Genomic DNA, 26,791 nt, shown 5'->3' on the forward strand with positions numbered 1-26,791 from the left:
AGAGAAAAGAATCAGAATTACTGAGCTACCCCGCTCTTTTTTTCTAATTCCCTTCTAAGATCCTCCGACTTAAACAAGTAGAGAGCATGCTCGTGCTCAGCTCTTTCGAGACTTGCCTTGCTCTTGGGGATTTCTTCCCATTGGATCCTCTATTCCACTTCCAGGCACCTCCTTGCGGAGCTTTCCGCCTCAAGGAGATCCCGGTTGTGGGAAACAACATCTCTAAAGAAAACAGATCCTCCCTCATTCTCCCGCAGATCTTGATAAGACGCTTGGAGAACAGTGAAAGAATCAGTTGTGTGAATATGGTCCAGATAGGAACGAAGCCCTTCATCGACCAAGTAGGGCTCGATCGGTAGATAAGGCCCTATTCTTTGATAAAGCACCACAAATTCCTGAATGACATCTTCACTAGTAAAAAAAGACACATCCGTGACATTTTGGGCCGAACGAAATTTTTTCTGTCATACATATGACACTTCTATGACGATAATTGTGACAAAACCCGGTATCATCATAGATGTGGTGGGCTCCTACTTCTATGACAAAAAATCATGACAGAAAATGGGCTTTTCATCCTAGGCGGGCCGGAGATGCAGCTGCATGACATTGTTTGGGCCGTCCATGACGGAAAAAACCGTGGTAGAAGCAAGGGCGAGGAAAATTTCAGAGAGTTCCCGGTTACGGTGGGAGGTCGGGGGCCGAGCGATGCGCGTTTCTCTCGTACACGTACGCGCGTGTGTGCGAGGCGTTGGCTCTAACTGAACCCGAGCGAGGCGTTGGGCTCTAACTGAACCCGAGCGATTGCACTGCAGGCTACGCGTTACTGAACCCGAGCGATCGATCGATGGTTGTTAACTGAACCCGATCGAGCGATTCCTCCGCTACTGCTGCTAACTGAAGCCGATCGATTGGATGAACAGTGAGCGTTGCAGGGGGGTTGGATGAACAGTGAGCGGTGGCGTTGCCTCTAGATGAACAGGACCCCGTGGTGTGGAGGGCTGGATGAATAGTAGACGGTGGAGGGGTGCCCGTGGAGGGGTGGTTGAACATGACCCTGTGGTGTGGAGGGCTGGATGAACAGTAGACGGTGGAGGGGTGCCCGTGGAGGGGTGGTTGAACAGGACCCCGTGGTGTGGAGGGCTGGATGAACAGTAGACGGTGGAGGGGTGCCCGTGGAGGGGTGGTTGAACAGTAGCCGGTGGAGTACCGCGCGGTGGAGGCTGGATGAACAGGAGCCCGTGGAGGCTGGAGGAGGTCGACGGTAGCCCGTGGAGGCTGGAGGAGGTCGACGGTGGAGATGAACAGTATCCCGTGGAGTCCCGTTTTGCGATACGCCACACCCCTCCCGATGAACAGGACCCCCGTTTCGACCGTAGGAGGTCCGTTTCGTCCGTTTTGCAGTACGCCACACCCCTCCCGATCAACAGGACCCCCATTTCGACCGTAGGAGGTCCATTTCGTCTGTTTTGCGGTACCCCACACCCCTCCCGATCAACAGGACCCCCGTTTCGACCGTAGGAGGTCCGTTTCCTCCGTTTGCGGTACGCCACACCCCTCCCGATCAACAGGACCCCCGTTTCGACCGTAGGAGGTCTGTTTCCTCCGTTTTGCGGTATGCCACACTCCTCCCGATCAACAGGACCCCCGTTTCGACCGTAGGAGGTCCGTTTCCTCTATCTTGCGGTACGCCACACCCCTCCCCATGAACACGACGCATTCCGTTGCCTCCCCATGAACACGACGCATTCCGTTGCCTCCCCATGAACACGACGATGACGTTGTTTCTCCGTTCTGACCCAGCCATGTACACGAGCCCTCGCCGTACGTATGCGCGAGTAGGCGTTCGAGACCCTGCCCGTATGTACGTACGTGGCCGTATTTTCTTTCTTGCACCCTGGCCACTGTACGTACGTGTACATGCTACGTGCGCGCCTCTACTACGACACGTACACGCCTCTACTACGACACGTGCGCGCCTCTACGTCGACCAGTATATATGTACGTACACGTTCGCGACCAGAATGACAACGCTACGTACGCTTCGACCAGGTGGGTCCCGACTGTCAGGCACTTCCTTGCCTGCGAAGATGTAGCTGGTGGGTCCCAGCAGTCAGGGGGGCGAATCATTTTGGTTTTTTTTGCCCGGACGCACTTCCTTGCATGCGAAGATGTAGCTGGTGGGTCCCAGCAGTGAGGGGGGCGAATCATTTTTTTTTGCCTGGACGCACTTCCTTGCGTGCGACGGTGTAGCTGCTGGGTCCCAGCAGTCAGGGGGGAAACGTCTTTTTCATGAAATACAGTGGCCCGTCCGGTGGGTCCCTGCTGTTAGGTGGAGGAATCATTATTTTCCGCGTAATAAGGAGGCACTTCCTTGCTGCCGCCGTGGACCCAGCTGTCAGCCTCTCCACGTACAGTCCACGTCCGATGGATGTCGTTCCTTGACCACGTTGACCACGCCACACCGAGAGCACCAGGGCGATGGACGAAGGCGAGGCTTAGGAAGGGGACGACGCGGAGCCAGTGAAGACGCGGCAGTGGATGCCCACGCGGAGAGGAGTATGAGGGTTCACTCGTTCGGCTGCGGTGTGAGGCTGTCGTCGCAGCAGGACCTGGCCAGCGGTGGCAATAGTAGGGGGCGGTGAGGCCTCCACGGCAGCACAGCCGGCCACGGGAGGTAGGAGCAGGCGGCACGACTGGCGCTGCTTTGGCCGGCTGGAGCAAGAAGACCAGAGGTTGAAGAAGCACTACGGCCGTTGGATGGACATCGTACGGTCACTGGAGCTAGAATCGTTCATATTGACTAAGTTGACAAAGCCCTCCGTCCCCGTCAACTTAGTAGGCCCACAAGTCAGCCTCCCACCAAGGTGGGTCCCAGCTAGCAGGGGGAGTATTCATTTTTTGTGCGTAATAAGGAGGCTCTTCCGGTGGGTCCGAGCTGACAGCGGGGGGAACGTTTTTTTTGCGAAATACGGTGGCCCGTCCGGTGGGTCCCAGCAGTCGGGGGGAAACGTTTTTTTCGCGAAATAAGGTGGCCCGTCCGGTGGGTCCCCGCTGTCAAGTGGAGGAATAATTATTTTGCGCGTAATAAGGAGGCACTTCCTTGCGGCCGCCGTGGAACCAGCTGTCAGCCTCTCCACATACAGTACTCTTCCGATGGAAGTCGGTCGTTGACCATGTTGACCACGCCGCGCTGAGAGCACCAGGGCAGTGGACGACGGCGAGGCCTAGGAAGGGGACAACGCGGAGCCAGGGAAAACGCAGTAGTGGAAGCCCGCGCGGAGAGGAGTACGAGGGTTCACTGGTTCGGCTGCGGTGTGAGGCTGCCGTCGCCGCAGAATAACAGGGGGTGTGGGTGAGTGGAGGGATGGCCTGGCCAGCGGTGGGAGTAGTATGGGGCGATGAGGCCTCCGCGGCAGCACAGCCGGCCACGGGAGGCAGGAGGAGGCGGCACGACCGGCGCTGCTTTGGGCGGCTGGACCAAGAAGACCAGAGGTTGAAGAAGCACTACAGCCGTTGGATGGACATCGTACGGTCACCGAAGCTAGAATCGTTTATATTGACTAAGTTGACAAAGCCCTTGGTACGCTCCAACTTAGTAGGCCCACAGGCCAGCCTCCGAAACGGTGCGTCCCAGATGTCAGGGGGAGGAATCATTTTTTGGGCAACCGAAGCTAAGAATATCCGAGATTGAAGAAGAAGCACGACATCCGTTGGATAGACATCCAACGGCCACTGCTGCTAGAACTGTGTGTTGACTATAATAAGTTGACAAAGCCTTGCATACGCGTCAACTTATTTTTTTTAGGGGACGTGTCACTTAGTAGGCCCACAAGTGTGCGGCAGAGAACTTATAGCCCATTTGCGTTTTGTAAGAATGTACAGCCCATTTTTTAATTCTAATGGAATTTGCAACAGCCCATTTACAGTTTGTTAAAAGTATAGCCCATTTTCTAGCTAGGAAAACGATTAATAATTTCAACCAACCGTTGAAGACAGAATTCAATAAAATTTCCCACATTTTGATGGGATCCGAAATATTTTTATCCCGAAATTTCTAGTCAGATTAAATATAAATTTGTATTACGTAAAAATCCAACGAAACATTGCGTGCGCAACAATGAAAATTTAAGATTTTCAAAATCCATAAATAATATTTTATAAACTAATTTCGTGTTTGGTGCATTTTTTTTATAGTTACTGCCCAGTTTTTATAATTACATCCCATTTATTATTTTTTAAAGCCCATTTTCCTGTTAAGCCTAATGCATCCCTCCTAGGAAAGATTTGCAGCCCAGCGGGGCGGAGAATAACAAGTTGACCTTGCCTGGGTATTCCTCAAAAAGACGTATAGCTGGGCTAGCCATTTTCATCTTGAAAAAATTAGTATCTGGGCTGGATATCTGGCCTGGGCTAGATGGGCCACAGCCCGCCCAGTTAGTACCCTGCTCTCCTCTGAACAACAACGAAATCATCGCCAAGAAAAACTCTGCAGTGCTCACGCCTCAAAAACACAAATACTGCTCGAGCTGCTTGGTCCCAGCTATGGGCCGCACCTTGTGCAATTCTCTCGTTTATATTGACTACATAGGTTGACAATGGTGTGGGAGCGTGATGTCAGCAAACCAGGAGAAAGCAAAAAAATAGTTGTACATAATAAGGAGGCACTTGCATACGTACGGCAATGGCCCTAGTAGGTCCTAGTGTCATCCAGTCAAAATAAAGTCATCTCCTGAATCCTCATGTTCGTTGACGATGTTAACAATGCTCGACGCCACAGCGAGCGCAACAACTCGAAGGACAATGGAGAGGGCCTCGTGGGCCCTACGGATGGTCTGATACAGCGCCCGCTGCTCATTCAGGAAGCCAGGATCACCGGACACCTATGAGCACCTTCGAGAAACTGAGACGGCATGAAATGGTAAGGCCACGCTTGGGAGCTCTGGTTTATTTCAAACATGTATTAACATACAAGTGTAATTTACTCGTCATCGGAAACAACGCGTAAAATACAGGGGTGATGAAACCGAGGGCCCGAGGTCTGTAAGTAAAACCGGCGGGTTACGCGTGTAATTTGAGAGACCAGTGTATATTTTACGAGCACTGCTATATGGACGACATTACCAGATGATACATGCATGACGTGTGTATCATGCCATCCATGGGCAAGGCTGAAATAGCAGCTAACGGCTGGATTAGCAATCGTCCGAGTGTCGTTCAGCGTTTTTATCGTGTGTGAAGTACTTCCGATATTTTACTAGTCGAAATCGACCAACCAAGCGCCTTCGCCCGAGACCATCTGCTTTAATTTACAAGCGTTAGTTTTACAAGCGGTTTTGGTTGGAAAACGACGATCCAATCACGGCCTAATATCATGAGTTCGTCGGAAGATCATATGGTTTCACGTCTAACCTACCCGACTTGTCGTATAGGCTATTAATGAAACATCAGCCGATGAACTTCTTAAGCACGGAAACAACAGAAGAGGATGATCTTCTTAACAAGAAAATCACTGGCATTAGATCGACATGCAAAACAATACGAAGCATTATTCTCAGGAGGCACGGTGAACAGCTCGTGATGCCGCATGCCACAACATTCCAAGCTCAACTTTGCAATCAAACACAAGGCCTGGCATTACATAGACAATATTCAGAACAATCTCTTAACACAGGAATATCTCAGCAGAGTAACTATTTACTTCTAAACTGAACACATGAATAGGAAAAAACACTCGACGTTGCTCACAGCAAGGGCGTCCCACTCAAAAATATCAAATGCATGTCTTCTGGCTAACATCAATGAGCAAATTTTGACAAGGTTTTCCAATTCCAATATATTAAACTAACATCTTCTTGCTAACATCAATGATTAAACTTTGACAAGCTTTTCCCATTCAAAATATGTAATGCCTATGATCGTGGAGTCCTGTCGTAGCTTCTTGTACTTGTTTGGGCACTTTTTGCCCAGGGCACTCCACGTGTTGTTAAATTGCCAATGGTCTCTGCAGACTAGTCATGTCACCGGTGTCTAATAATACTCTGTAAAGCTTCTCAGTCATTCCTTCTGTAATGTAGCGCAAACAGTGACTGCTTCTTTCTGCAAAGTGGAACGAACAACTGGACCCAATAATGCAGCAGTTTGCCTTGGACACATTGGCTCCTTTTGTGCAGTTCAACTAAAATCGAAGTCGGAATAAAACCGAGCTTTAGTTTTGATATCCCTGTAAGCAACAATAGGTATAAGGGAAACAATTACTGAGAAATAACGGTTGATGACTTGTACTCCCAGAAGAAAAGCATCTACTGATCTACTTTATCTTAATGGGAAACAAAGCAGGAGAGTAGCAATTCTCCATCAGTGTGATTCATTCATATTGACTGAGACATTATCTTAACAATCCCTTGTTTCAACATGTATAAAGAACGACAAAGCAGAAAAGTACCATTCCTAAAACAATGCATCTGATTCATTTGAACAGAGACATTATCTTAACAATACCTTGGTTAAACATGTAGAAAGAACTACAAAGCAGGATAGTACCATTCCTAACAAGTGTTGCAGTTTTCAACTAAGATTCAGTAGTTAATTATTTCTGAGAGTGGCATTGCTTAATTTTACCAGCAGCATTAGATTAACGAAAAGCATAAACAGTTCCAGGGGAGAGTGGGTGCAACAACAGTATGTGATTCCATCTACTTATAAAGGGGGTGATGCAGAGTTTGTTGTAACAAAGCAACAAGCATCATGTCTGGGTTGGTCCCATTTTTGTTCACTACTTAATGGGCAAAGACAGCAATACAATAGCTTCAATTCAACATTTATTTAAAATAGTACCAATACAAGTAGCACAACATCTCAAAGCACACTGCACAATCATGTGGATGAAGGCCTGTACGGACCTTTCATGAGACGGACAAAGATAAAATACGAATCTGCCAACACGAATAGGAAATCCAATCTCGTTTTGTGCAGTTGCACTGAAATCAAGCAAAGTGTTTCGCGTAGCGAAGAAAAATGTCGCAATAGCAACAAGTTGAATAGATATCCCTGTTTAAACAGAGGAAAAAAAGGAATCAATTACTGGCTAATAAAGGAGGATGAAACATGCGGCCACAAAAATGGTAATCCCGCCAATCCCTAACAAGTGTTGCAGTTTTTAAATAAGATTCAGTAGTTAATTCTGAGAGTGGCATCAATTACTGGCTTATAAAGGAGGTGATGCTGAATTTGTTGTAACAAAGCAACAAGCATCATGTCTGGGTTGGTCCCATTTTTGTTCACTGCTTAATGGGAAAAGACAGCAATACAATAGCTTCAATTCAACATTTATTTAAAACAGTACCAAAACAAGTAGCACAACATCTCAAAGCACACTGTACATCATGTGGTTGAGACCAAGATTTGAAACAACTAGCCACGAAGACTGGAAACAAATATCGATCTCCTTTTCTGCAGTTCCACCAAAATTAAGCAAAGTCACCGGTGTGACATTCAAGTTGAAATGCACAAAACACTCTTAAAACATAAGTGTTTCGAGTAGCGAAGCAAGATGTCGCAATAGCAACAAGTTGAATCGATAGCCCTGTTTTAATAGAGGCAAAAAAGGAAACAATTACTTGCCGATAAAGGAGGATGAAACAAACGGTGACAGAAAGAAGCATCTAACTTATCTTGGATGGAAAACAAAGTAGGACAGTAGCATTTCTAAAACGGTTGCATTGATTCATATTAACAGAGACATTCTCTTGAAACAACATTCGTTAAAAAAATGTAATTTACTTTTAACAGTGGCATTGCTTCAATTCTCCGGCGGCATTCTTAGATTAACAACAGCAAAATAGTTGTATGGGACATGCCAGCACCATGTGCGTCCACACGTATAAATGGGTGATGCAGAGTATGTAGCCAAGCAGCATATATGTGTTGGTCCCATATTTGTTCTCTTTGAACCTTCTTCCTATGTGAGGGCAGCAAATCTAGTCCTACACAAACTACCCGACCCCCCAGTTTCTTTCCCTTTTCAACAAAGAGATCGGTTCCTTACAGATGCGTGTACTGGGTTACCCCCTTTTTCCCTTTTCGACCTACAAAGCGGCTGGATAGCCAGTCTATACTACTTTCCGCCCCTCCTTTCCTCATTGAACCACGTCCTAGATTCTTGCTCCAGCCCACCGCACCCTTCTTTCCTCTTTGAACCAAGGCCTAGATTCGACTACAGATCGAAAAAGATCCACATGCAGCTAGATCAACGACGGTTTCAAAGAAACTTATACCTTAGGGTCGTCGGGATGTGGCAAGGCGTGCGGCGCGAGGCCGGATCTGCCCACACTACGTACGGCAGCGAGGAAGAAGGGGTCGGTGGCCCTCCCGCACAGGCGCTGGGTGAAAGAGAACAGCGCAGCCGGCAGTGGATTCCCTCCCTCGCCGAAGGCGATAGAGTGAACGCTGCACCTCCTCCCCTTCCCGGTGCGACGGGATACGGACGCCTCCTTCACCAGCTGTGAGGGGGGAGAGAGAGACAAGAGGCCAACGCAGTCTTGTTTAGATCTGGTGAAGACAGGGTGAGAGACTGTGAATATAGCAAACCCTAGCAAATGAACGCTGAGCCTCCAGCGTGTAACATATATGGAGAGGGTGAGAGAGCGAGACGCGAGAAACTCTATCAAACAAGAGGCTATAATGGAGTAAAAAAATCTCTCCATAACAGTGGTTTTAAATAGAATACGCGCGTTCCCGGAAAAAAGAAACGTTAACTGGCGGACAATTTTTTAAGGGTCTGTCTAGGACACATCTAGATGTGGCATAGTTATGTCACATCTAAGTTGATGTCCACATTGTTTGCGGTCTATTTTTTTCCTAGTTTTTTTTGTTTCTTGTTGCTACATTATATACTTGTGGGAGCTTAGATGTGATATCCTTAAATAACATCTAGATGTGAATTAGACAAACTGATTTTCTAACGTACCAAGAAAGAAAACTCGATCAAAAAACGCCCCCGCTTCCAGGTCGCGAGAGTCGTCGCGCACACACACATAGACATAGACATGCATATCCGTGTTTACGTAAAATTCCATTTCCATCTCCATCTCCAATCATATTTGTCCAACTGGCACATTATTTATGTTGTTAATTATATGCGCATTAATATTAACGTACAGCATCTCTTGTTTGCGCACGTCCGGACCGCTGCCACGGCCGGTCCTGACCAACCCGAACCCTCTTCATCACCCGCACGTGCTTCCCGCCCGAAACGGTCAGTGCCGCATTCATGCCCGGCCAGAGCGGACGCGACCTCTCACTGGCGCCGGCATTGAAGCAGCGGCCGGCCGAGAGAGCATCGCCCGCGCCACTTCCGGGTGCACGCGGCTGCTCCGCGTTCAAAGGTCGCAATAGCCGGCTACAACATGCATGTAAAAAGTTCTTGGGAGTCTGTGCTACATCTAGGTGTCCTCCCCTAACTCGTCAATCTCTTCCAGTAGTGCTAGTACTCCATGGCGCGATCCATCGACAAGCAGTCGGGAAAGTTATCGTATACTCGGTTTGCGGTGAGTGGCATGCCGAGCGACCATGTGGGGTCGAGCCGTGGAGGAGGGTGAGACACGAACACGACAGACGTGATTTAAACGTTGGTTTTGCTCGATGGCGCGATCCAACGAAAGGAAACATTGGTTTCTCTCCATTTCCATTTTTTCTCCGGAAAAACGGAAACTTTCCACTCCATTTTCATTCCTATTCCAAGGTTGCCCCGTTACAACATTCCATCAAATACAAAGGAAAACTAACACGCATGCTGATGCATCTCAATGATTCACAGATCATAGCCAATATTTACTTCACAACTAAAGAAAAAAGTTGTGAGAGCGTGTATGAAAGAAAAACTACTGATGGGGTCACTACGACTTAAACCCTAAACCCTAAACATGATTTAATTTCCTGGCCAGGTAGAACCTATCAAAGGAAAGACGGCTGGCACCCTCGGATCATACGATGCTTTTGTGCAGTTCCACTAAAATCGACCTGAGCATCCCTGATGGCAAAGATATTGAAGAAGTGTGATTAGAATAATAGTACTGGCACTAGTTCATCAGACATAAACTTATCACAAGTAGAAGCCGGTAGAAGTAGAGAAAGATCGACATGGAGATGGAGCTACGGCAGTGGAGCAAGCCGGCTCCAAAAGAAAGATGGACTACCTGGGGCGTCGGGCTGTAGCTAGAAGGGCGGTTGGGACGTGGCATCGGCCCATACCGCGGTGACCCCCGATTGGGACGCACCGACTGTGGGTTTTCTCCCTCGCCGATGTCGACCGCGTCTACGCAGAACATTGTTCCCTTCCCCCAGCTGCGGGATCAGGCCCGTCGTTCTATGCTTGTGAAGAGAGCAACCTAAGCAAGCAGGCTTGTAGCTTAGGCTCCTGCTAGTGTATATATAGTGGTTTTCTTTTTCTCTCCATATCAACCATTTTATATTGCGTACGTGTCATTCAAGAGTGAAATGATGGTTGCTCTTCCGACTAACTTACTATGTGATTTGACTGCTCCTTAGTGGCCCCTACACGTACTCCCCTACGTGTATGCAACAGTCACACGTACACATGGACGCAAAAACGCGCGCGACGCCCTAATGCATGCATGTCCGAGCACACGATGGAACACACACGGTCACGCTCAAGTGCTCAACCTACACGTGCATGCACGCACATACTCAGTCAGGGTGAGCTAGTGACCATATAAACACCGGAAAATATATATATATTGAGCGCAATGAGCGTATTATGAAGTCCACTGACCGTATTTTTACAAATATACAGTGACAGACAGTGTATTTATCTCGTTTGAAATTAAGCCATATTAACCGGAGAGGAGGCAGTATGGACTAGCATTACTTTGATGTGTCCCGTCAACTTGCTGAACGAAGAGAAGGTTGCAGGATGGGAGAAGCTTGCACGCGGTGGCTCGCATGACAAGGAGAAACTTTTGACTAATGCAAGCTCTCCCTCGCTCAGGCGGTGGACGTGCAACAGTTAATTCGGTGTCAGATTGCCAGAAGCATACACTATACTACTAGTGCTATTATTGTTCGACTTCCCGAATAGGCGAACAGCCAAGCGCAAAGTTTACTAGTACTACTACTATAGTCTATAAAGGTACATACTATACTAGTACTAGGAACCGGATGGAGGAGCGTCTGCACTCTTATTATAATTTTAAAATGTGATAAAGCAATCTTCAACACATTTGGTTCTCTTCGAGGGTTCTCGCATGTGATAATGGAAGTTGATTGCATGGAACACTCGCCACAATTCTCGCTTAATTCTGGCTCATATCCTGTTACAAATAGTAGCGCTTGGTAATATTTCCTCTTTTTTTTGTTATTCAGCATGTAAACAGGTCAGCAAACCTTGCGGCGCATCTTCGTGCGAACTGTGCTTGCTGCACTTTGAATGTGGCCGAGAGCTGGCTTGATGAAACACCTCGCTTCCTACTTCTTTTTTGCGGGGTACCTCGCTTCCTAGTGACCAGTGTCTTGGCTGATCGTCCTAAGAATGCTTATATATGAATAAAGCTCTCTCATTTACCCGCAAAAAAGATTAAGCCATATTAACCGGAAAGGAGGGAGTATGGACTAGCAGTACTTTTTGGTGTGTCTCGTCAACTCGCAGAACGAGGAGAAGCTTGCAGGACAAGGTGAAGCTCGCTTACGCCTTTTGACTAATGCAACCTACCCTCGGTGGACATGCATCAGTCCATTCGGTGTCAGATTGTCAGAGGCATACACTGTAGTACCCAACATGCGGAGTACCATCATTGTTCGACTTCACGAAGAGGCGAAGAGCCAAGCGCAGTAGTACGAGTAGTACTACTACTAGAACCGCATGGTGGAGCATATGTACTCTTATTTTTTTATCTCTAATAAAGTACATGTTTATTCCGGAGAAGGGTGCAAAACGACAACCCAACATGTAATGAATGATATCGATCAACCAACCATGCTCGAATATATCTTGGCCTCCGTGCGAGCCCGTCTGTGTGTTCTCTCTCCTCGTCTCTCTCAAGGAACGGCGGGTTGGCTCTTTGCCGTCAATTGAGATCGGTTTGCTCACACTCTTGTCCCACATGTCAGTGATATGCCAAGAGGAGGTGCGTTGACCGACTGGCCATACGCGTACTTGGTTTTGCACCTTCATACTACTCCTCCCTCCATCACAGTTTACAGGGCGCGCTTCATTATGATGCATTTCTCTCAATGCATTTCCACCACCAGAGAGACTTTAGACGCGTTTGGTTTAATGCTCAATTAATTAGGGTGTGGTAACCGCAATCAAGTCCACAATTTTCTCTCCATGTACTGTACTACTATGGAGTGCAGTAAGTGCATGCATGTGTGTACCCGGGGTGGAAGCACTGCATGCATGTGTGTACGCATTATTCCCTCTAGTAATAGACGCCGTGCTATAACTACCAATGCTATTTTTTCATGCCGATCGCTAGTCGCCTTGGTCCCACAGATTTTTTTTCTTTTTTCTGAAGCGCGCTGTATAAACAGTGACGGATGGAGTAGTATGAGCGGATTCAAAGAAGAGCGTATTGATGGTTGCTTCTTCAGAGCAACTTACAGTGGGAAAGGTGGGGCTTATGATTTGACTGCTCATTACTCACTATTAATGCGGCGCAACGACTGGGCTGAGTCTCCCATGCGGTTGTGCACTACCCCCTCAGTTCTTAAATATACTCCGGAGTATTTGTCTTTCTAGAGATTTCAACGAGTGACTACTCAAATATTTGTCTTTTTAGAGAACTGGCACATACGGATGTATATAGACATATTTTAGAGTGTAGATTCACTCATTTTGCTCCGTATGTAGTCACTTGTTGAAATCTCTAGAAAGACGAATAGAGTATTTAGGAACGGAGGGAGTACACATATGAAGCAAAATGAGTGAATCTACACTCTAAAATATGCCCGTTTGAAATTTGTAAAAAGACAAATATTTAGGAACGAAGGAGTATAATTTTGTGCATGGCACATGGACCCGGATGATGAAGAGGCTTCTGGCAATGCTATCAAGCTTCCATCATTTGTTTACATAATTGACGTACTATACAAATAATTTTCCAGCGACATGAAATTGTACAATGGTGTGAGCTTTCAGCTTTTGTTTCGCGTGTCTTGCCATCGATGCTCTTTCGGAAACAATAAAAAACTAACTTCCTTGCTAATGCATGTCAATTATTAGCAGATCAGAGCTAATAATTACATCACAACTAAAGACAGAGTTGTGAGAAGGTGTTAAATTAAAATTGATCCATGCTTTCATTGGCAGCAACGTCCCCCAGCTCTGTCTAAATCAACAAGGCATGTTGGGAAAAAAGTAGCTGTCTGGAGCATGCAACATTCTGATCATTTTGTGCAGTTCCACTAAAATAGAGCTGAGCGTCCCTGTTCCAAAGATATTAAGTGTGATTACGATAATAGAGGACTGCTGATGAAACAATAAACACACAAATTGAAGCCGGTCACCTTTGCAGTCTCTCTTAAGACTAACTAGTTGGAGAAGATTAGGCTCGGAGTTGGATGAGGAGGATAGAGCAAAACCAATCTCCCTTTGTGCGGTCGCACCGAAATGTAGAGACGTTGCCCGTGTGACATTTTAGTACAACTGCACAAAACACTCTTAAGAAAAAAGTGATTTGTGCAGTTCACCAAAAGGTCGCAATAGCAACGAGTAGAAAGGAAACAATTACTGGCCCATAACAGTTGATGACACATGCGACGACAAAAAAGAAGCATATTCCTTGTCCTAAGGGAAGATAACAACCACGGTTGTGTTTGTCTAAAACGGTGTGAGGACGAGAATGCAATATGGAAAGTACGTCGGACGAGCTACGTTTTGGGCAAAGAACTATGGAAGATCCACATGCAGCGACGTGGGAAGACGGGCAGTGGAGCAAGGCCGGAGGGGATACCTGGAGGTCGACGGGATGTAACTAGGTGAGCGGCGGCGGGCGGAATCTATGAGCAGGTGGCGTAGGCCCTGCCGCGCCGGAGCTTGGTCAGAGAGAACGGCGTGTACCGCAGATAGGGACGTGCTGCCTCGGCGCCGTCAAACGGCGAAACGATGCACTTCCTCCCTTTCCCCCGGCGGACGGGATGCGGCCAGATCAGTGACCAACGGTGAGAGAGAGAGAGGCCACCACACTCTCCTTTCCCCTGGCGGACGGGATGCGGCCGGATCAGTGACCAACGGTGAGAGAGAGAGAGGCCACCGCAGCCTTGTGTGAGATACTCTGAAGAGCGACAAACCAGGCAGGCAGGCTCCATTGTATATAGTGAGCGGACTACCTTTTTCTCCATAAAAATCGTTTTATATTCTGTGTACGTGCCATTGAGCGCTATAACTTTATTTAAAAATAACGCGGCAACGCGTCAAGTCGAACTTTGTTTCGTGCACGCGTGGTACACGACCTCCCTAGGTAAACAACCACTACAGGCGTTCAAATTAGCACGTGGGCTGCCATTTCGTAAAGAAATGAGCTCCAGCGTGTACCCGCGCGGGTGTGGCTGGGCACGAAGCGTGAGTATGTGCACGGTGCACCTATTCTCTTCTTGTATACGTACACCACCTACGTGGGGTTGTGTGAGAGAGATACAAACCTAGAGAGATATAGTGTGTGGGTTCATGAGAGTTTTGGGGGGGTTCAATCAAAAAATGTAACATATGCAATGTGTGTGAAATAGAGTCCTGGATATAACATATATATAGAGGGGGCGATCCACGAGAAGAGAGTGGAGGTATCATCGGCTTGAGGTGTCCATAGAATCGAAGAGAGGGATGATGTGTGTGTGTGCGCGCGCGTGCGATCGATAAAGAGTGCCATCGAATTTGTGTGTGCCCACGTCAAAGATATAGAGTGGCTGGCCTACTGGAACGTGAGATGGGACATGTGCAGTTTGTCTCTGTGGCATGGATACCTACCTGCAGCGCTCGACTATCGGTGTGTGGTGGGGGAAGAGGGAGGCCCAATTAACTATAGAGGTACAATGGCTGGTATATGTGTGGAGGAGGAGAGAGGCCTACCTCATGTATTAAGGAGATCGATCTGCCTCATGTATTAAGGGAGATCGATCGGCATCCATGCATATGTGCAGAAGAGGAATAAGGTTGGGAGAGAGACAGAGCTAGAGTGTTGGAGGGGGTGGTAGTGGAGTTGCTTCTAACAAATGGTGGGATAGGCTTGCTAGACAAACGGAGGGCACGCCCGCAATATCAATAAGAGAGGAGATGGCTGCTTGTTGTCTATGCACGTGCGTGTGAGAGACGGGTCAGGAGGCATGCACAAATGATGAGGGGGGACGATGTGGCTGTGTTAAGCAGACGTAACTACATAGGAAGATCAATCGCCCTTTGTTAGAGAAAGGAGAGACATAACTTGTGAGGTACGTCGATCGATGGGGGGTAGTTAAAGTCGATCTAGGTATATGTTGGGAGATCGATCGGTATACATGCATGTGTGCGTTAGAAGCAAATGAGGCACGAGGAGAAGGATAGAGAGAGAGGGATGCATGTAGGAGGTGGTACGAGAGGCATACTATATCGAGGGGGAGGAGTGTGCGAGTACGAGAACGATGAAAAGAGTGGTGGGAGTGAGGCATGGACGGTGACAAGAGAAGAGGGGAAGCTTGTGTTTGTGCTAGGCACACCTGGCTAGAGAGGCATATCGATTGATGTGTGCCGTAAAGAAGGAGCTGGGGGCCTACACACACCGTGGGTGAACGACCTAAAGTGAAAAGATGAATTTGCACGACGGAGCTAGAGAATGCTAAGGGAGGGTGAGAGGGATGCGGGCATGTGCATGCACAAGAGAAAGTTAGCGCTAGCTACAAAGATAAGAGGGTTGTGTGGGTGTAAAAGAGGAATAGAGATCATATATACTTCATTATAAAAAGCGAATTCAGATATTTGAAGAATTTATCATAGTGTTACAAACCGACGCATGTATGAATATATATAACGGTGATACATATGGTGTGGTTATGAACATGTTATACTACATTTAATATATTTTATCTCTACTCTTATAAAAACAGAGTTGTTGATGATGGTGTGCCTGCCATCCTGCATTATAGGCCGTCCGATTTATATCTGGCGGGTAGCAAGGAAACTATGATGGTTGAAGTTGGCAACAATCAAGATTGTAGATTCTTATTGAAATAGAGAAACGAATTCAAATTTAGTTCGAATTGCAACGGTAGTATAGACATTTGGAATGCACTAAAATGTTGGTATGAGTAGGTTACATGCATTATACAGCAAGCGAAAAAATTTAATCGGACATAACATGGATTCATACTCCCTCCTTCCAACTATATAGGGCGTAATGAGATTTTTAAGACCGCCTTTGACTATTGACAAGATTAATAGTACATGACATGCACAATGTGAAAATTATATCATTGAAAGAACCTTTCACAGACGAATTTAATGGTGTGCTTTGTGTAAGTTGCATGTCATATATCATTGCTCTAATATTTGGTCAAAGTTAGCATCGAAAAACGCATTAGGCCCTATATAGATGGAAGGAGGGAGTAGCTTTGAATAGCATTTGTATAGTAAAACGGGGCAAGACTCTCTCTTTGTGTGGTGTGAATAGTTTTATTTTTTTCATTTTCTTTTTGGTTGAGGGAAGTGCAAATTGATTTGGTACGTACAAGTACAATATTACTACACGTTAGGATTGTCCCTAAAATTCAACCCGCGTCTTGTTATATCCCGAAAATTCAGATATCGTGCTCCCAAAACTAGCGCCTTCACAACCCGCGCCTTGCTATCCCGAAATTACAACACGCGCGATAACTCCCTCCAGCTGCCAAATCCCGACACACGAAATCCCCCTTCTAACCCTGAGCCGAAAGGGCCGCTAGTTCAAATCGGTGGGGGGTACTTTTGTAACACACCCTACATTTTGGACAAGCGCGTCCCTAAGTCATGCTTCACCCCCTCCCATCGCCCCCTTTTCGCCATTCGAAATCCCAGGCCGCCATAACCTCTCCGCTCCAGCCGCGAAACCCCACCCTCCTCCCTCCGCCACGTCATCGCTGCCCAGCCGGAGCCTCTTCCCCGACGACGTCGTCCATCACAACAGCTCGACGTCCCTCGTCCACCTTCCCGGATGAGGATCCGTCGTCCATCTCGCCGTCCCACCGGTTCAGCCGCCCCGTCCTCCACCTCCAAGGAGCTGCTCCGACGATCGCCTCGTCTATCGCGGCTGCTCCATCCCCACAGCGCCGCCTTAACCTGCTCCACCGGAACCGCAGCATCCTCACCAACTCCTCGGACGAAGCCCAGGCCTACTCAGCGCCACCAAAGAGGTTATACACTCATCGCATCGCACCTTCTCCTTAACTCGACCTCCCGGCGCCGACGGTGCTCCATCCCGCACCCCCATGGAGCGGCTACCTTGAAGCCGGCGCCGCGGGCGACATCTCCACGGCGGCTCTCCCCCAGTGCGAGGCCCCTTCGGCGGCGGCGTCCATACCAGCCGGATCTGCTGCTGCTGCTCCGGCTCTCGCTCGATCGCTCGCTCGCCCAGCTGCTGCTGCTCCTCTCCCCCTCGCTCGTGCTGCTGCTCTGCTCCGATTAAGCCACACTTCAGTCGACTGAATCGACTTTTGGGTCAGTCGATTTTCAGGGGTTGGGGGGGCTCGCCGGAGTTAAGGAAGAACCACCCGCAGCGGGGACGGGGGCTCGCTGGAGAGGTACCCCACTATCTATCTTAGGGTTCAGGGTGGGGGCGGGGGGCCTAGAGGGCTGGCCGGGGCGGCGGTCGCGAGTTGTTTCGGGGCGGCGAGGCGGCGCTGGGGCTGGCGGTTCGGCCGGTGGTGGCTGGCGGCTCAGGGGGGTGCAGGTTGAAGATGAACTGCAGGCCCTCCCTAAACTACATGTCAAGTGCCTCTCTGCTACCATTGCGTTCAGTTTCGACAGTAACATTCAGATTCCACAGTAAATTTCAGTTTCGACAGTTAAGTTCAGAGTCAACAGTTTTTACCTCATCTATTGTAGTCAGGTGGTTTTTGGTGATGTTAATTTTACATCCATTTTACATCATCTATTGGAGATGCTATTAGAATCCCACTTGAGATTGACGATGTCTGTCTTGTGCTGCTTCAGCCTTGACGTCTTACGGCTCACCGGAGCTGCTCCAACGACAGAACGATCCATCACAACAGAGCAGTGCCCTGGACGCCGTCTACAGATTCCTCAGATCTTCCTCCACACCTCCGACAGCCACCTCTGCCTCAACTGCTTCAGCGACCAACCCAATGATGCTGAGGTCGACACGGCTACGGCAAAGAGGTTGTACACTTGTTGCATCACTTATTACTATACATTCACGTCGATCCATTAGGGCTATTTTGGTTCAACGGAAAAACGTCGATCCACTCGTTGTTACCATCACTCTAAATTTCTGCATGCTCTCCTTACATAATCTCACCATATTTTTTTCGTATGCATGTCAGATATTGTACACAGTCATGTTGAATATGTAGAGAAAAAGAGAAGAGTTTTGCGCGGCAATACAATGTCATGCAGACATCGCTCCATGGTGGGTTCAATGGCAGACCCTCCCCACCCCTCTCTAGATTGTAATCCAGAGGAAGATATCTGTTCTGAGGCGGATTCAGACGCCGCTGACCACTCCTATTTACCCCCCAAGGTGTTTGCTCTACCTTGGCATGATGATGTTAGTCATATCATGCATATGTTGCCTTGCAGTGCCTACTTTTGACATCATATATGTCATCTGCTTAGTTTAGACATGTTCTGTAATGCCACCTGTTTAGTTTCTATATCATATATGGGAATTATGCAGTCTCATGTCTTTTAGCCAGCCATAATATATGTGAAATGTGCAATGCCATCCTGTTTAACTAGGCATCATATATTTGAATGATATCTTGCCCATCCTTTTCTTCATTACATTTCCATTTGTCGACAATGTTTGTACATTAAACTACTCTTCCTGTGAATCAGCCATTTGGGTGGGAGATGGAAAAATCTGGAGTGAAAACAAGGCCTTCAGAGCAGACAGTGCTACCTGTCGAAGCAGATCTCTTGTTGGGTCCCGATAGCTCCTCAGAGATGGATTCAGAGACAGATGACCAGTCCTATTCCCCCACTGAGGTGTATGCTCTAACTTGGCACGGTTATACTGCTCATATCATGCATACGGTGTCTTGCTTGCATAGTTTAGACATCATATACACAATATTCAACACCATGTTCTTAGTTCATACATCATATCGAATGCCCTCTGTTTAGCATATAAATCACATATGTGAATTAAATGATGCGATCCTGATTACTTAGATAACATGTAGGTGAATTATGTCATGCGATCATGTTTAGTTATTCATCATATCTTTGAATTATGTTGTGCTATGCTATCCGGTTTAGATAGACATCATATATGTGAAATTATGTCATGCTATCCGTTTTAGTTAAACAATATACATGTCAACTATTGCATGCCCTCTTTTTTCCACACTATCTATTGCATCTGTCTCTCATACAATGTCTGTACATTCAACTATGTTTCCTGTTTATCAGCCATTTGAATTGGAGCGGGTGATGCTAGTATCTAGCGGACTAAAAACACGGTCTTCAAATAAAACAGTGCTACCTCTTGGTGGAGATAGCACCCCGGTTGTACATGCACAAGAACCAGCCCTACCACACATAACCCAAACTCTCGCAGATTGTACCCCTACTGCGATGGACAGAGAACCAGCTTCACCCAATCTAACCCCAACCCCAGCCGATAGTAACCCAGTTCCTGTTGACACAGCACCATCTCCACCACAGAGCTCCCAAACAAGAGTAGTTAGTAAGGCAGCTCTAGTGCCCAAAGGGCCAGTACTATCACGGCGAACCCCAACTCCACCAGTTAGTACGCCTATTCCTGTGGAGGAAGCACAACCAGCTAGTCGTAGTTTAGCATCTGTCGCATTTGATGTTGTTAAATCGTATGTGCGTATCTTCCCATCTTGGAAATATTATACTGAAGATGAAGGAAAATGCCAGTTGCGGGTGTTTGTCCAGGAGTTATGTGTAAGTAATGTTATTCATGGCAATTACTTTGCTTCGTCCCATACATCCTACCTCCATGATGGTTATAATACATCAAATTTTCCCATTTTTCTCTATAGAGAAGGACCGATTTGGAAACTCTGGATGAGGTAACCTGTGCTAATACCTATGCTATCTTCAAGAATGCTTGGTGGCAGTATCGGAATTACTTGAAGAAAACGTACTTCACCGGCAAAGAAACTCATCAAATTCCCTTACGTTCTCCTGAGACACATTTACTGGACGATGACTGGGAACGCCTTGTTCTGTACTGGTCCCGAACCAAGAATGTGGTAAAGTCTATGAGCTCATTTTCTATTTTTTAATTATTGTATTCTTGCGTCTTACTGTACTCTGTTCATGTAGAACAAGTGCCTAAACCTGAAGAACAACTGTTCTAATTTAAGATTCCATTGCTATCATAATTCAAAAAAGTGCTAGGCGTTAATTGTGCGTTTTGCCACCGCCTTGCGCTTTACTGACCAAAGCGCATGCTTATGCGCAGTTATGCACAGATTATGCATAGTTATGCGCAATGTGTTTTGCCAACGCCTAGAGCCTAGGCGCGCTTAAGCGCTCGCTTAGGCGCGCCTTTTTTAACTATGATTGCTTTGCTCTTGTATCACTGTATTTACTCATACAAACTTATTTTTAAATTGAAGGATCCAATCGAAACTCCAATGGCACAGCAGGTATGTTCACGCATGTTTCTTTAACAGGTTTGCTCTTATAAATAGCTCTGTTGATTTCAATTTCAATTGTGTATACAGTTGACTTTCATATCATGCACATTACTAGCATCACAACAGAGCCAATAGTGTTGTTGTACATGTAGACCCGTGGTACCCATCTGAAATCTTGTTGTGCCGTGTAGTTTCCCACGCTTTGTATTCTTTCACTGCTGCTTTGTCTTGAACTGATATGATTTGAACCGTGTCTCTATTTTGATTTGGCAAGACAATGCAGTGACCATAGGACATAGATATATGTTTGTTTGATGCTTTTATTATGTACTAGTACTTGGCAATAGAAGACTTGGTAGTTTAATCCTGTCCACCTTACTAATGAACTGGTTCACCGAAATGCGTTTCATATACTAGTACATGCTAAACTTGTTATGTGTCTGCTTGTTTCTTCTTTTAGAATGCTGACAGAATATTGGGGAAGAGTGCCTTATTAAGCAATGGTAAAGGAAGTAATGCAGATAAGGTTCAGGATAGTGACACATCCTTGTTGGTCTCCAACAAAGCTGATAAAACAGCTAAGGAAGACTATCTTGAAGACAGCGAGACAACCCCAAAGTCCTGTCTTGGTTTAGTGTTCGAGTTACTGGCCACTACCGCTTGCACAAGCTATTCAAACTCACTGTATGAATCAGTTCGGTTTCTTGAGTCTCAACTACAAGCTGAAAGACATCGATCAGTTGTGCTGCGACAAGAAGCGGAAGGACTACGGAAGTCCCTGGAGCATTCAGATGCATACTTTCTGGTGCAACAACAAGCGTTGGAGGATTTTAGCGCCAAACAGGACAAAGCTAATCAGCTTGCTAAGCTTATTGCCAGCATGGTGGATACCCAGGATAACATTTCTTGAGCTCTTCTGAAGTTGTTTCAGTTATGCTCTTGTTTTGCTGCCATGTTTATTTGCACTGGTGGCCAATTTTGACGGCCAGCGTATGTAATGTGCTGCTTTGTTCCCTATATTTGCACTGGTGGCGAACTTTGATGCCCAGTGGATGTAATATGTGTAATAGCGGTAATAGGCTAGCGTTAATTGCTTGCTTATTTATTTCTTTATTGTCTTGTTTAGTTGTTTGCTTGTAGTCATTGCAGTTCTTTTTCTATTTTTTCTAGTGGCCATAATAGCCTATTTTTGGTAACTAGGCCAAAATAATCATGGCAACACACGGACTGTTGTAACCATGGGCCTCCTGCAGGCCGTATGATCCATGGGCCTTCGTCCGGCTGTAGGATCCATCGGCCTTCTATATGGGCCTTAGGGTCCATGGGCCTTCTACGGGCCGTAGGGTCCATGGGCCTTCTACGGGCCGTAGGGTCCATGGGCCTTCTACGGGCCGTACAATCCATGGGCCTTCTACGGGCCGTACTATCCATGGGCCTCATACGGGCCGTAGGATCCATGGGCCTTCTACGGGGCGTATCATCATTTCGCCAATCATGGGTCATACTATTCATGGACCATAACGGGCCGTTAATAGGCCGTATTTGATAACTCTATGAAAACAACCCAACTGGTTTTTTTTACATGAAAACGGCCCAACATATTAACGGTCCGCAAACGGGCCGACTGTAACGACGGGCTGAATTTGGCCCACAAGCAGAAAATGACAGTAACGGGCCGTATGTAACCGAATGCTGCAAATGAGCCCAAGAATCAATGGGCCCTGAGAAGGCCAAAAGATAACTTGGGCTGGAAACGACCCAATGGAATAACGGGCCGTAAATGGGTATAAAGTGATACACTGTTCATTACGGGCCAGTTTCACCACGGGCCGTTAATGGGCCAAGAGTTACAAAGGTCCTCATATGGGCCAAAAGAAATCATGGGCCACACATGGGCCAGAAGTTAAAACGGGCTGAATCATATTGGACGGCCCAGATGACGCTACTGGGCCTAATTCGGATAGGGCGTAACGGGCCCTGGGTTAGCGGGCTGTAAATGGGCTATATGCGAACAGGCCGTTAACAGGCTTTCCGTGGGCCGGCCCGCCACCTTTTGACCAAGTCAAACAGGCCGGCCTTTTCACAGGAATGGGCCTCTGTTGGGCCGTGCCACGTGTCGCCGTATCATAGGCGCCTTCGGTCCAATGAGCGGATGACATCTATCCCAACGGTGAGCCGACACGTGTTTCCTCCAGCTAATGATGATTTTACACGTGGAAAATCCCCATTGGTCGGGGCTGTTAACGGGTTATCGGAACCAAAACCCGACCCGATAGCTTACGGCGTTCCGTTACGGTGGATGCCACATGTCGGTCACCCTTGACGAAAGCACTTCTGTGACGCGCGATGTCATGGAAGTGGACACTTCCATGATGATAATTTTGGTAATGTCATGGAACACTTCTACGACAGCACAGGTATGACTATCTTGATTCTGTCATAAAATCGTCATGGATGTACATGCATGACAAAAAACGCGACCTACTGTGACAAACACGTATCATCACGGAAGTGTATTTTTTTGTAGTGCTTGTCGCATACTAGACAGCTTTTCTTCCATTAGGAAGAGCTTAAGCCGTCCAGGTATGTCCTCCAGAGGGGTATTGTGATTAAGCTCGTTTTGAATGAACGTAACCCATCCAGGATCCTGCTCGTAAAGGCTCAGATAGAAGTTTAGCCCTACTAAATGAGCTAAAGCTTGGGGATCCTGAATCTCTGGAGGAAGAGTAATAATGAAGGAGGCTCCGAAAAGATTGAAAATTGGGAGAAGACTAATCAAAATAAAACGCACTATAAATAAAAATAGACAAATAGAAAATAATAAAAAATCGTATATATAAGGAAACTTAATACAAAAGTGCAAATAGAAAGCAGTAAACCTGCTATTGGAGAAGAGCCATCGAACCACATTTGTCATTTTTTATCTGAGAAATGAAAACTTTCCTTATCAAAGAGGGGTCGGGGGGCTGGAAGAGAAGAACTTGAATACTAAACGCTGGAAGAGAAGAACCTTAATACTAAACCAAGTTTCGGGAACTTCTTGGTGACTTGATTGGTTCCCTTCCCCCAATTTGCAAAGGATGATTCCCGTGAAGGTGATCTCGATCACCATTCTATGATATTTCTGGATGCTTTTGAGAAGCTTTTCCTTTTACCTAATGCCGGCTACCGACAACTTACTTCATGCTATTACTAACACTTATGACTGAGCCACACTTGCTTTCCAAAAGAAATTGAAACTATCATGCCTCAGACTAGCCAATAGAAGAAAGAGCCACAAGCAAGCCATAGCAGCATCCTTTTTCTTCGCTTTCTTCAACAATGCGAATCTACCTCACTCCTCATCATAACTCAAATACAAATTCGAGTTCCAAATTGATATTTCCTCACGTAAGCAATAAAATGTGAAACCAATATTCATCATGAAACTTCAGACACTGATGATTGTGAGGTTCTGGAAGAGAGACGACGTAGGCTGAAAAAAAAGTAAACAGAAAACCACCCCTTAAACTCATTTGCTCAACATTCTTTCCACAGCAACTAGAAAAGTGGAGAAAATCCAATAAGGGGAGGTCCCGGTGAATACAAATCAATTGGAAACCGAACCCCGCACACATGTCTCTAACAAGGCTATCTAAGCTAAGCGGCCATGGACCCATGGACCCGGGGAATCTGAACCATTAGGTAGAGTTTCAGCTGAAAGAAAACTAGGTCAATCTTCCGATCGCGAGTCTTTACAAGCTTGAAACAACTTAAGCACAGGCGGGAGTCGCCCCTTTTAAAGTCAGTATTTATGCAGCACTGAACTAACGAGCGGATACCTAACCTTCGAAGGAGAAGAAAAGACGGATGTATCTTTCATTCATATCGATCAGATGTGCTTTTCTTAGGACTCCCATTTCACCATTGCTTAAGCCATATTACATAAAGCATAGTGAGTGATACGCAATGTTGGTACCACCATGTTTTTTCCTCACTCTGTGTAGCCACACTCGTTTGTCCATTTCTACTTATTATTTATGTTAAATAGTATCCATTGGTTGTAGAAGCACTGGCGTTCAGGGATTGCAAAATCCATAGTATCAAGAAGCGGTAGGAACCTGGCTAACTTCGATGCGGATAACGCGCTGTAGAAGAAAGTGGATCAACCAAAGTAGACCTTGATCGAAAGGCACCACAAGGCGAAGCAATAGAGTGTGGTGTAAGCGGTGAAGCAGAATAGGAATTGGAACTGCTTGAACTAGAAAGGGCTTCCGCTACCGCGCTACCTCGGGAGCTCCGGAAATGGTATACTCGCTTCACTCATCTGTAATGGTATCCTTGAAAGCTAGCTAAAGTGGGTTCTAGACAAAGTTCTCCTAAGCAGGGCGGAAGGAAAACAAGAGCAGTATAGCTCTACATTATGCTTCGGGTGCCTCGTCTTACTCACTCACCTTCTACTAATCGGACCGTGACAAAACAACCAGCCCAGCAATAGGCAAGGACTGGTTGAAATCCCTTTCCAGATCCAGTCTATCCGTATCTGCTGTCCCTTCCGCTTTCTGTGATGATGGAGCTCGGTCAGATAGTTCCGGTATTGCGAAGGAGGGCAACGCATTGGGATCGTCCAATCCCTTCTAATCGGTTGTCATATTGAATTGCAAATTCTCGTATAGTAAGAGTTCCTTCGGTTTCCTACCTAGCACATTCTCTGTTGTCTATGCCAATATTTTACCTGCGAGTAGAGTGTGGCTGCCTACATACGGGGGAACTCAACCTACCTTTCGAAGGGTAGACCTTTATAGATGAGTGAAACGAGGATTTAGGTATATAAGGAGACGACCCGCCAAGCGAGCCGGCTTGATACCGACTTTCATCGATAGGCCATGAAACATAGAGAATGGGAACTTGTTCGCACGTACCTCGACCGCGGGTCTGAGAATGACGAGTGTGCTTTCGCCCACAGCTTCTGTTGCTTAACCGGCTCGTGGTGTTTATGGTCCTGACCCGGTACAGCTGCTAAGCTCATTTTTCATTTCCAAGTGTTGTTATTAGCCTCGAGAGAGATGTTTCACAGGATTCACCTGCAACTGATAAACCTGGGGGATAATACCGAAACAGTCCTTTTTCTGATCATAGAGGAGCCGTATGAAGCTAAGGTTTCATGTACGGTTTTGCAATAGCGGTGGGAGCTGTGATGTTATTATCGACTATGATTATCTAACAGTTCAAGTACAGTTGATATAGTTGAAGCACGGCCAACATATATCCGGGTAATAAAGAATAAGGTTAGAAATAATCATAAAGAGATGAGAAAGAAAGTAAGAGAAAGAAAAGAGAGAATCAGAAAGCTGCTCACCTTGGAACGAATTCTCGAGGTCTGGTTCATTGAGGTTAGGTCTGGTTCATTGAGGTTAGCATCACATGAAACCTTTAGCACTTCCGTTCGATATTGGATGGAGTATGGCTGGAAGGTCAGCCTAGCTAGTCTTGTCAATCGGCCCTGACTCGTCTTCTCCTTGGTACCTACCGCTATTGAACTTCGATACCTATATTCCTGAAACAAGACAGACCTTCATGAAGACCTTCTATTTTGGAATAAGATCGGACATTTCCACAATGAGGTGAAATTAGATATGAGGAAAATAATCCTGGACTACGAAAGCTGCCCTTGTGTGGTAGAGCCAGGTCTTCCACCGGGCGGTCAGCCAAGTACTGAAGCCCCTATCTTGATATAGAATAGAAGTGAGTTCACACTAAAAATAGAAGAAGCCCTATGATTTTTTAGCCCTGCTATCAATCACTTCGGTAAAGGGATCGAAAGATTATGGTCTGAAATAGAGATTTGAGAGTCCCTCGTGTGAGTACGTGCTGAAGAGCAAGGAGTGAAAGTGCGTTCATCTTTCTTTCTGCTAGTTGTTTCCTGCTAATAGCGATTAGTGAGTGCCCCATACATAGCCAATGTCCGCCCGTGTTCACATCCAGTCTTCTCTATACA

General features: G+C 46.7%; 2 pseudogenes; one reads left to right on the top strand and one right to left on the bottom strand.

The window, feature by feature from the left end:
• LOC141026115 (leucine-rich repeat receptor protein kinase HPCA1-like) overlaps positions 1–26,791 on the top strand; it is a 139,235-nt pseudogene that overhangs the window by 17,335 nt on the left and 95,109 nt on the right.
• LOC141025384 (uncharacterized) lies at positions 18–23,731 on the bottom strand (annotated as a pseudogene).

The sequence above is a fragment of the Aegilops tauschii genome, chromosome 6, assembly GCF_002575655.3.
Source record: "Aegilops tauschii subsp. strangulata cultivar AL8/78 chromosome 6, Aet v6.0, whole genome shotgun sequence".
Taxonomy (NCBI): Eukaryota; Viridiplantae; Streptophyta; class Magnoliopsida; order Poales; family Poaceae; genus Aegilops; species Aegilops tauschii.